The following is an 11,860-nucleotide window of genomic DNA, read 5'->3' as shown; positions in this document are numbered from 1 at the left end:
GAACAAAAAGTGGCATGTCCAAAATCATTCATACCCTTTGCAAACTGTCACAGTCTATGGGAAAATCCAAAGTTCTATACCAGTCCAAATAGTCCAAGCTGTTCTAAAGCATCTAATAACCATGATTCATTAAGAACAGCTGTTTTAATCAACTCAACAGGTGAAAAACAGCAGCTCTCTGCTGCAGTTGGTTTGTGGACAATCATGGCTAAGACAAAGGAGCTCTCTGAGGACCTGCGGCTGTGCATTGTGGCTGCTCACAAGTCAGAAAAGGGCTATAAGGCCATATCTAAATGTTTTGAAGTTCCAGTGGCTACAGTGCAAAGTATTATTAAAAAATATAAGACGTTCCACACTGTGGAAAATCTCAGAGGACGTGGTCGGAAGCCAAAAGTGACACCTGTACTGGCCAGGAGGATAGTGAGAGAGTTGAAAAAGAATCCCAGGATCACCACCAAGGCCATCCTGGTTAATCTTGGCTCTGCTGGAGGCAACGTCTCAAGGCAGACAATATAACGGACACTGCACACTGCTGGGTTCAACAGACGCAGACCAAGGAAGACGCCACTTCTCCAGATAAGGCACATAAAACCAGTTACTATAAGAAAACGACCATTTGGGGCAGTTACTGTAGAGATATGTCTGAAATCTATGTTTTTCTTAATAATAATTGCCACACCGCGGGCTTTGCTAGAAAAAGTGGATTGAAATATCTGTCCTGCCCATCTGCAGCGCAGCCGGTTCCGCTCTGATGGTCTAATGTGAGTTTCTTGGAGGAACACAATATCGGCAGATAGAGATTTAAGATTGGAGAAAACCTTTGCTCGTTTAATTGGATGGCCCATGCCTCGCACGTTCCAGCTCACCATGGTAACCCCCCTGCTTGTATCATCACCCCCGGGTATCATACAAAGTTATACGCCAAAATACATATGCAGTGACACAGTAGTTTGCCCCAAACAAAAAGACAGTTAGACCACTAGTACAAAAACACATACAGCCCTCCCACCCTCCCCACTTTCCCAAACAAAGCGAGGGAAAATACCCTAAGGATAACCCTCCCCCACCCCCCAAACCCAATGTCCTCATCCCCAAACGATGAAGACGGCAGGTTTAAACTTCTATTTCATCTCGACAGAAAAAGAAAACGCTATCCTCTCTTCATGCAGAGAGGCTCCGAGCATTCAAACAGAGCACCGTGGGTGCATATAAAACACAAATGAACGCCACAATTGAGAAAAGTCACATTTAGGCACTGTTTGCCTACCACATCCAGCCAAAAAGCGAGCCCGACGAGAAAGAGAGGAAAAAATGAATAAAATAAAATAAAAGGGGGCATGGAACACACAGAGGATCAGTGCTCGGCCACAGGGCGATGAGCAAAAACCTCAGCAGCCCGCAAAGGACACCTTTATCTGGATGTATATTACACTGTGTTCCAAATTATTATGCAAATTGGAATTAAGTGTCATAAACATTACATTTTTTGTATTTAATTTTAACTCATGTATGGTATTGTGTCTCAGGGCGCTTTGGATCATTGAAATCAATCTCAGAAACCTGTGATAATCAGTTTGCTAAGTAAGCCCAATCAAAGGAAATCTACTTAATAAGGACGTTCCACATTATTAAGCAGGCCACAGGTTTCAAGCAAAATGGGAAAGAAAAAGGATCTCTCTTCATACTGTGAAGAGATTTGTGGCTGATTCAGAGCACAGACGAGTTTGTTCGGATAAAGGTAATATGAGGAAGGTTTCTGCCAGACAAATTCATCGGAATAGGAGAGCAGCTGCTAAAATGCCAGAGAGCTAGATGGCACCTTCAGGGTCTGTGACGGTGTGAAAATGATCTCGGCAAAGAATGTAGAGTTTCTGACTCACCACTTTCTTCCGTGGTACAAAAAGAAGAACCGTGCCTTCCGAAGTAAAATCATCGTCATGCATGACAATGCACCATCTCATGCTGCAAAGAATACCTCTGTGTCATTGGCTGCTATGGGCATAAAAGGAGAGAAACTCATGGTGTGGCCCCCATCTTCCCCTGACCTCAACCCTATTGAGAACCTTTGGAGCATCCTCAAGCAAAAGATCTATGAGGTTGGGAGGCAGTTCACATCAAAACAGCAGCTATGGGAGGCTATTCTGGCATCTTGCAAAGATATTCAAGCAGAAACTCTCCAAAAACTCACAAGTTCAATGGATGCAAGAATTGTGAAGGTGATATCAAAGAAGGGGTCCTATGTTAACATGTAACTTGGCCTGTTAAGATGTTTTTGATTGAAATAGCTTATGATTTCACTAAATATGACCTCCTAATGCTGCAAATTCAACAAATTACCATTTTTAGTTGTTTACAACCCATAAAATGTTTTGAAACTCTGTTGTGTATAATAATTTGGAACAGTGCATTTGGAGTTTTTTATTTTTGAAAAAAATACTTTTATTATTGGGAGGTTTGTTCAATAAAATTCAAAATATACTCTAACGGTTGATTACTTGAAAATTATACTGACTGTGATTTGTATAGACTATTTAGGAAAATCTGGGAAAATCTAATTTGCATTATAATTTGGAACGCAGTTAAGTTTTAAAATAACTAGGCCTATATAATAAAATAGATTGATTTAAACAAAATAAAACTCTGGGCGGCTGGATGGGGCCGGACAACAGTGATCGACAAGACGATGCGTAATAAACAAGAAAAAAAAAGAAAAGAAAAAAAAAACACACGCAACTCAGCTGGGGAACCCCATCAACGTTCAACACAAACAGTGTGGTTTATAACAGTATCTTAAGGCTCGAGTGGGGATGGAGTAGCCTAGATTAGGGTGACCAGATCCCAATTCACCAGGTGTGGGACAAAGACTACGTTTGTGCGGAGAAATGTGCCGTTTTTTTTTAGCAAAATAAACTTGTCACCACCGGTAATGCCAGAGACACGGCTTTCTATATTAAAAAACACTATCTTTAGCAGCAGCACGCTGCAGTTACGTTACTGTTAAACAAATAGAGCATTAAGGCTGTGGCTTCACATTAAAAGCATTTCACTGGCTTCACATTAGCCTTTCACTGGACAAACGTGAGTTGGCTTTTATTTTGAAGTAATGAAGTGGATTTAAATGGCCTGGATATACCAGAGTTGCTGAGCAAAGGCCTTTAAATGTTAGAGGTCTCTGTGAAAGACGAAAACAACCTTTTAATAGATAAACATCATCTGTTGCTGGGACCTGTGATATGAAACCTTATGCCTATTTTAGGGAGTACCAGCATGCCTAGGTTTTGATATAAGACTGCTCACAGGCGTATACAGCTAGCTTTGGGAGGAGCCCCCCATGCTCAAATGCTACCACCAAGTCCTCTGTAATGTCCTCTGGAAACTCCTGCAATAAACTTGGAACACTGATTTAAAGAGTCCAGTCTGAAGTCCTTTGTCTTTGTCAAGCCATGGGTAACATTCGGCTACTACAGTAACAAGAAAGTCAACGCTGAAACAGCTACACACACACACACACACACACACACACACACAGACAAACGGAGAGACGCAAATTCACACACACATACAAACGGAGACTGCCGCCTCCGCACAGCCATCCAATAAATGCCAGATTATAAAACACACATTTGAAAAGTGGGGCTCACTGTCAATAACAATGGGGGACAACGTCTCAATTTGTGGGACGTGTGAAACGTAATGGAAATGCGTGACTGTCCCGTACAAATGTTTAAAAAACTAAAACAACAACCACACCCCACACACTGGGAAAATATTCTTTAAGTGGCCAACACCTAGGGCAAAGTCTGTTTTTACCTTACAGGATGAGAGAATTCAGTAGTCTGAAAATCCTCAGTGAGCAGAGAAGTGCAAGGCGTAAAAAGCCTGGGCTTCTTTGGGGCAGTCAAAAAACCTCTTCTCTCCGCGGTGCTCTACGCGCAGACGGGCAGGAAAAAGGAGGGAAAACCTGACTTTCTTCTCGTATTGGCAGCGTTTCACAACGGAAAAGGACGCCCTCTTCTTAGCGATGTTGGCGGTCATGTCGGGGAAAAAGTAAACATTCTGTCCATGGTAGGGGAGAACGGGGTAATTTGTCACACGGGTTGGTTGTCACAATCGTTATATCTCTGAACCAGAAGGCGCTGTCTATGACATTTTGGTATGTAAATATCCAGAATTGGGATCAGAGGTTACCTACATAGTCTTCCTTGGAGTTAGACTGCTGAATTTGAGGTGAGACGACTGTTTGTGTTTTTCATGTCAAATTGAAAATATTTAGCTCCTCAGTATTTTTCTTGTAGGCTTTTACACAATGGGTTTATAACAAAACACTTGTTACCCTAAAAAAGTGTGAAGGGTAAACTATATTTTAGATTGTGGTTAGCAAGCTAATTAGTTGTCAGATGGTTGTTGGCCTTGATGCTAGCAAGAAATTCAAGTTGGGGTTGGTCGTCACATTTTTTGGGGGGTTGGTTGTCACATGTTATCTCAAGGCTGCAGCCAGAAAAGGAACCCAATAATGAAAGAAATTGTCAAGCTGTATCCTCACTGACACCCCAGAGAAGGAAATAATAGAGCAGGAAAAGGCAGCTAGCATGCAAAAGAGAAAAAGGGCAACAAAATCAAAACAACCCAGTGCATCCCAAACTAGACCAGCTGCCAAGGCTACAGTAAGTTATGTAGGCCTATTTGTCAACTTGACAATGCAATTAAACTTTCAAATTTAGTTCTACTTTCTTGCCTTCTTTTTAAGATTATTCCCATTAAGATAACATTGTGATAAACAACCCCATAGTGTTTGACAACCGACCCCTTGATGGGGTTGGTTGTCACAATGTGTAAGGGTGTCTTTGATGATTAATTTCTTCTTTATTACAATAAGATAGAAAAAGTGAGGGGTACATATTTCAAGCCAACACCTTAAGCTTCAATTTAATGTAGGAATGACTATTGAAAGATGTTTAGGTGATAAGCAATTCTCACTAGAGTAAAAAGTGTGCCTACTTACCCCGTTCTCCCCTACTTGAGCTGCTGTGCATCCCTCTCTCGTCTCAGAACACGCTCCTTATCGCTGAAGTAGTGGAACCGGACGATAAAGACTCTAGGTCTGGACTCCCTGCCTTCCTCCACCGAGCGCGCTGGGCCAATGCGGTGAGCTCTATCCAGAACCGGCGGCGATGAAAAGAAGCTGGCGCCCAGGACATCGTTGAAAAAGGTAGCCATGAACTTTACTGGGTCTGCTCCCTCGGTCTTCTCCGGGATTCCAATCACGCGTAGATTATTGTGACGTGACCGTGATTCCAAATCTTCGGTCTTAGCCATCAGCCGTGTATTCTCAGACTGCAAACGTGCACGTCTGCTTGAGGGCGGTGATCCGGTTGCTGTGGTCCGACAGTGCTGTCTCCATGGATGTTATCTTCAGGTTGAGTGAGTCGGTGGTCGACTTGACGGCATCTAAGGCAGCAGAAATGGGCCTCAAGGCTTCACTCACTACCATTTTCATGGTTGTAGTAAGGGTTGTTGTTAGGTCGGATAGCAGCACGGCGCGTAGTTTGTCTAGATCAGGTGGCAGGGAGTCGACTCCGCCATGACAGTCCGACCTCGTGGCTGCCTCTTTCTCCGGCGAATTCTGCCCTTTTTCCTTCTGCTTGCTGCGGCCCCATCATCACCAAACAATAACAAAATCAATAACCAAGCAAAAAAAACGGCCTTCAGGTAGTGTGTGGTGTTGATATATAAAAAAGCATTAAACGCCTGGGAGCCTCGGCGCAACACGTTCTTCTTCTTCACATGCTAAACCGGAAGTCCTTTTATCTGTTGCTTTTATGTTTTGTTTTTTTAACTCTTTCTGTTATTTGCTTATTTGCTTTTTAGGGAGCCTATTGTTACATCTGGCCAAGGACTGCAGATGGGAACTAGCCTTCTGGCTAAATCTGGCATATTTACAGAATTTTTTATTAATATGCACTGTCCCTGTCAAATAAACAAACAAATAAAAAAAATAAAGTCAAAGGAACGGATGCGGCTGCAGGAACTAGTTGCGTGATGACTCCATGGAGCTGCCCTCCCAAAGTTGCCACGTTCGAGGAGAGTTCCCTCAGCGAGGACATAACGTCTCGGAGAGCCACGACATGTTGTCCCATGAGCGTGCCTTACTCCGCCAACGCCTGGTGAACAGGGTCTGCATTTGCTGGGTCCATGTTGGCCAGAGTATTGTGTTATGATAGCCCGGGATGACCCAAACGCAAACAGAAACCCTGGTAGTCAGTTTAGAACAATGTTTATTTTAGGCAGGCTGGCAGGACACTGGACGGCTGAATGGCGTGGCGAGCAGAGGCAAGTGGATATCCGGAAACCCGCAGGCAGGCGAGCAGGAAAGGTGAACAGCGGAGGCAACTGGCACGGAAGAAAAGAAGAGCAGAGTTACAACAAACTCCAACTGGAGACATGAGAGAAAACAACAAACATAGATATCCTGATCTCGGGTAATTTACCACTCTGGTACATAGTATACTCTGGCGCTGAATGACTGGAGTCCACAGTAGAGAGGTCTGATTAGCCAACAATCCACACCTGGAGCAGTCAGCCCCGGAGTGCCGCCACGCCCACATGCCAACAGGGAGACAGACAGATGGAATAACAAGAGGGAGAGACAGACAAGGGAAAACATACAACACATACAGAGGAGAAGGAGAGGCTGCCGAGCCGTGAGTCATGACACCCAGGTCATGATAATTTAGGGGAACCAAAGAGAGATCGGGGTGTTCCCGGGGCAAGGGAACACCCCCCTCTGCTAGAGACCGGGCAGATTGTAAGCAGGTGGAATTACAATATGTGCTCCAACTCACCACCTTGCCAGAAGACCAGTCAAACTGGGGATTGTGCCGCTTGAGCCAGGGGTGACCCAGAACCAGGGGAGTCAGGGCAACAGGATGACATGAAACTGAAGCATCTCGTGGTGATTACCAGAAACAATTAACTCAAGGGGCTTAGTACGGTGAGTAACAAGGGCAAGGTGGCGGCCATCTAATAATATAAGGCGTTAGCATTTAAGGGACTGTTCCAAAGCAATGCCAACCTGAGACACGAAGCTGGCGTCAATGAAGTTTTCATCAGCTCCTGAATCCACCAGGGTCAATACAGGAAAGGAATGGCAGAGGGACATGAGAGTGGCATTCAGCAGTGAGCGTGAACACTTGGAAATGGGGGCAGAGAGGGCGTGGCTCAGCAGAGCCCAAATTCTTACTGCTGAGCCCTGACTTTTGGCAGCGAATGGCAGGTGGAGATGAGATGCCCGGGCAGCGCACAATACAGACACATGAGACGTGTGCGATTATCCAGACGAATGGAAAGGGAGATTATTTCATAGAGAGTGTCAGCCTCCTCCCTAGTAGCCAGCTCATCCTTAATTGACTCACTGAGACCGAAATAAAAAGCCCACGTAGTGGCTTTTCATTCCAGCCCAACCTGGCTGCAAAGGTCCTGTACTCGACTGAGAACTCGGCTACACTGTGGGAGCCCTGACGTAGAGAAATAAGCCGCTTGGCTTCAAATACTTTCCTCATCTCAGCTACAAAAAGGTCAACATTTTCACTGTCCCACAATGCTGAAGCCCACACTAGTGCATTACCCTTAAAGCGGACCTATGATACTTTTTGACTTTTATGACCTATAAACGTTGTTATGATGATTTATAGTCATGTTTAACCATACTAGATTATCAAATAATGACGTACATGCATTTCGACGTATTCCCTGCTGACTGTCTGGGGTGTCTGTGCAGAGCACTAAACACTATTCTAGCCAGTCGAGAAGTCACGTGTTCAAAGCGGCTTGACGCTTTGTAACTTTGTGACGTCGCATGTAACTTGTTGTCGTCACCACGCGGATGTTTCCATGTATGGTAATGCTGCCAGTTTCCTACTCGAGTCTGCCTCGCGCCCTTATAGGTCCATGCTCGCACCTCCCGCCACTGAAAGTGTTCCGGAAGGAAGGTAACCAATCACAACGAAGTTGGGTTTTCAGGAAGGGAGGGGAGGGGAGGGGAGGGGGCGGAAATGTCAAAAGCAAAGTGTTTACAGGGCATGCTGGATCGCCAAAATAAGAGAAAGAGCTTCCCGAAAATCTACATAGTTTTTTGTGATGTGATTCGTGTCAGGTTGCTCTATAGCAGTGTAAAACAAGAAATTAAGACCAGAAAAGTAGTATAATAGGTCCTCTTTAAGTGAACCCATAATGTAAGCAATCTTAGCCTTTTCCGTGGGTTATAATAATAATTGTGGTAACCATAGGTAAGATATTACCTTCTATGCCTGACAACGCCACCTCCAATTTGATGGGCTGGAGGAACCCGTTTACATTAGCTATGAGTGTGTCGTTTTTACCGATGTATCTTCCCCTAACATGAACAATGAATGGGAGGCATGAATTGGTGCAAAAATATATCTTATTTATTGAAGAAGACTAGATTAAAACCCTCTTAAGAGAAGGATGCAATAGTAGCAGTCTCAGATAACAGCTTTCTCTCCTTTTGGTATAAAAAGGTCTGCTCCGCACGTGCACGCTGAATAGCCACTGTGGAGGACAAAAGAAACGAAAGCAACAAAAGCCAACACCAAACAAAAGGGAAAACACATGCACTATCTACAAAATATGTAACATAAGAAGTAAATAATAAGAAATGTGCATTTAGCAATACATAGTGTCAAACCGTGCAGTCCCACCACAGAAAGCTTAGACATGTGTCACCACGGGCCCAGCCTTGTACAGAGATCCCTGAAATGTAGAAGGAGAGTAATCTGAGTTACACAATTCTAGCCATAAGAGCTACTGATGGGGTCTACCAAAATAAAACAGACAAACTTAAAGAAAATATTAAAACAGTAGAAAACAGTGGCTGGCCTGGTCCTTTGTATGAGTATCCTAAACATACACACTAGTCCTGCCTGTGGTCCAGCAAGTCAGGAAGGAGGAGTGAGGGATTTCCACTCCGTAATGAGGCTTCTTACTGGCCAGAGCAACCCTTGTCACGTCAGTGACCTGCCAGAACTGGCCCCAGTTCCCTCCGTTAGGAGAGGAGACTTGTGTCCATATATCGCTGTGCACAGGAGAGACGAGGTGGACGCAGCGAGATAGCGAGAGGCAGTGTGTTGACACAGGCCAACTTTTTTATTGCTTCCTGCCTAATCACGTGCCCGGTCATGTGACATCGTCACGTGACGTCATGATTCCCACATAATAATACATTTTATTTATATAGTGCTCTTCTCTCACTCAGAGCGCTTTACAAAAACAAAACAATAAACAAACAAAAAGAACATGTAGAGTTGTGTTGGTGGGTGAACTAGGGGTAGGCGGAGGAGAAGAGATGGGTCTTGAGTTTGGACTGGAAGATGGTGAGGGACTCAGAGTCACAGATATGTTGGGGGAGGCTGTTCCAGAGCCTGGGAGCTGCCCTGGAGAAAGCTCTGTTGCCAAGGCTGCAGAGTTGTGATGTGTGGGTGGAGAGGAGACTGGCTGAGGAGGATCTGAGGGCCCGGGGAGGTTGATAGGGGGAGAGGAGGTCAGTGAGATATGGGGGGGCCAGATGGTGGAGGGCTTTGTAGGTGAGGACCAGGAGTTTGTAATCGATCTTCAACCGGACTCGCCTTCCAGCCCTGCTGGAGATACATCCTCTGAGGGTCCCACAGGAATTTCCACCACAACAGCTCTACAGGAATTAAGTCCATTTGGTCCAGCTCTCTTCCCCCTTCACGCTCAACCAGCCGGGCTGTCGACCACAGCGTCGACCACAGTGTGTCAGCCCGCCTAGCTCGGTCGGCTAGCACCGTCCGCACCTCCCTCAACTTCGCTCTGCTTAATATCCTCTCACTGACAAGCAAAGGACATCTCATTCAGGATATCATCACTGATCGTACGATAGACTTTCTATGTTTAACTGAGACTTAGCAACAGCCTAACGACTTTTCTCAGCTCATTGAATCCACTCCTAGCGGGTTTGTTTACATCTGTCAACCCAGTGGCTCTGGCCAGGGAGGAGGTCTTGCGAGGATTTACCGCGATAAGTGGAAGGTCTCGCCGGTGTCAGTGCCTGTCTGCAGCTCGTTTGAATCTGTTGTCTGCGAGTTGTCTGGTCCCATTCCAACCATCATTGCTACTGTCTACCGCCCCCCTAAACCGGATTGTGAATTTTTAAATGATTTTGCTGCCTTTCTCCCCCATTTATGTTCTCATCAAACATAATACTACTGGATGACTTTAACATTCATATAGGCCAGGGGTGGCCAACCCGCGGCTCGCGAGCCGCATGCGGCTCTTTGCCCAGCTTCGTGCGGCTCTTCGGTTCATATCAAATTATGTGATTATAATTTTATTTTTTTTTTTTATACTTTTTTTTTGTGTGGGCCTATGTGTGCATGTTCGCAAACGTTTCATGCGGCTCTTACGTTCGTTTTACATGTTGTCTATTATTTCATTTTTTATTTTATTAATGTGTAGGCCCTATGTGTATGCCTGTTCGCAAATGTTTAATTGAGGACGCAACATAACGTTCGCAAACGTTTGGTGCGGACGCAACATAAAACTGCCCGCTCAGCTTGGAGGGAGGTTTTCCGTGAGTAAACTATTTGTGTCAAGTTCGCTCCGAAACAGAGTGGGGGAGTTCATATTTTTTGTTGAACGTTATGCCAAGCCATTCTGCCTTATATGCCAGGTGTCATTTGCGCATTTCAAGGCTTCAAATCTTCAGCGCCACTTCAGCTCTCTCCATGCTAAAAGTAAGTCCCAAAAAGCAACATGCATAGTAAGAGAAACACGCTATTTTAAATTGTTATATTTTTGTTTGTGGACTTGGTTGAACTGAGAGTTTGTGTGTGAGGCAGTGCACACAATGTTCATTGTTGAAAATGACTGCCCTGTCGTCTTTCGTCCAGTCCTGTCATTATCACAGGGGCGGCCTTAACGATCTGGGGGCCCGTTTCAAGTGGGGCCCACTATTTTTTTTTTTTTTTTTTTTAATAAATAATGCTTGTGCATGCATGTGCAAGCTCCCCGCGAAAATATAAACCCCCCCCCCCCCTGAAATCTTACTGGCCACCCCAGTGCCCCCCCACCCCCAGTTCAAATGTTATTTTTTATTTTCATTTTATTTTTTTAATTAAATTTTTTTCCTGATATGTATCCTAGTTCAGCGATGATATGTATTTTTTTTTCTTAACTTTTTTTGATAGGTAGTTGCCAAGTTCATCACACAAACACTCCAATCCACTGATATGAGATCAGTTTGCAATTTTCAATTACTAAATTAATGGTAGGACTGTGGCCACTAGAACTGGTCTCTGGTCAGCAAAGGTCTTGAAAACAGCATAAGTGTGCTTGTGACATGCGTGCCACCCATGCATGTGTATAGGCACGTGTCCCAACAGATTTTTGAAATCTGAATAAAAAAATTAAAGTTTGTAGTTAGCGAGTGTAAAGGTGCGAACACACTAGGCACTTTACACGCGTACAGACGCGTATGAAATCCGCCCCTTTTCCATAGGGAACCATTGGTTTACGCGCGTACATGGCGCGTAAATGCGTCACTCGCGCTAAAGCAACATTTTCACTCGCGCTAAAGCAACATCTTTACGCGCGTATATATTACGCGCGTATATATTACGCGCGTATAGCTACGCGAGGAGTTCAAAAAATTTAACTTTTGTTGCTTCTACGCGAGGCGATTAGCCGCGTTGGCCAATCACAGCGTTGAGCTTGACCCGACGTCACATACATTGGCAGGGTCGGAGAACAGTGTACTGTACACAGAGGCTGATGAGAGACACCGAGGAGAAAAATGTATTGCGGGCGGCCGGTGCTGTATGAAGCC

The 11,860-nt window shown here is 44.7% G+C and overlaps 1 long non-coding RNA gene across 1 annotated transcript in view; it reads right to left on the bottom strand.

Annotated features, from left to right (window-relative positions):
* The window catches only part of LOC307249059, a 50,337-nt gene extending 46,393 nt beyond the window's left edge, over positions 1-3,944 (bottom strand). The window contains exon 1 of the long non-coding RNA XR_013844824.1: positions 3,811-3,944. This is a non-coding gene — a long non-coding RNA (uncharacterized lncRNA). The remainder of the gene's footprint in view (positions 1-3,810) is intronic.
* Between the last annotated feature and the right edge of the window lie 7,916 nt (positions 3,945-11,860).

Source organism: Ammodytes marinus (assembly GCF_949987685.1).
Source record: "Ammodytes marinus genome assembly, chromosome: 1".
Taxonomy (NCBI): Eukaryota; Metazoa; Chordata; class Actinopteri; order Uranoscopiformes; family Ammodytidae; genus Ammodytes; species Ammodytes marinus.
Note: the sequence above shows the minus strand (reverse complement) of the source record. Positions and strands in the feature narration are given on the sequence as shown.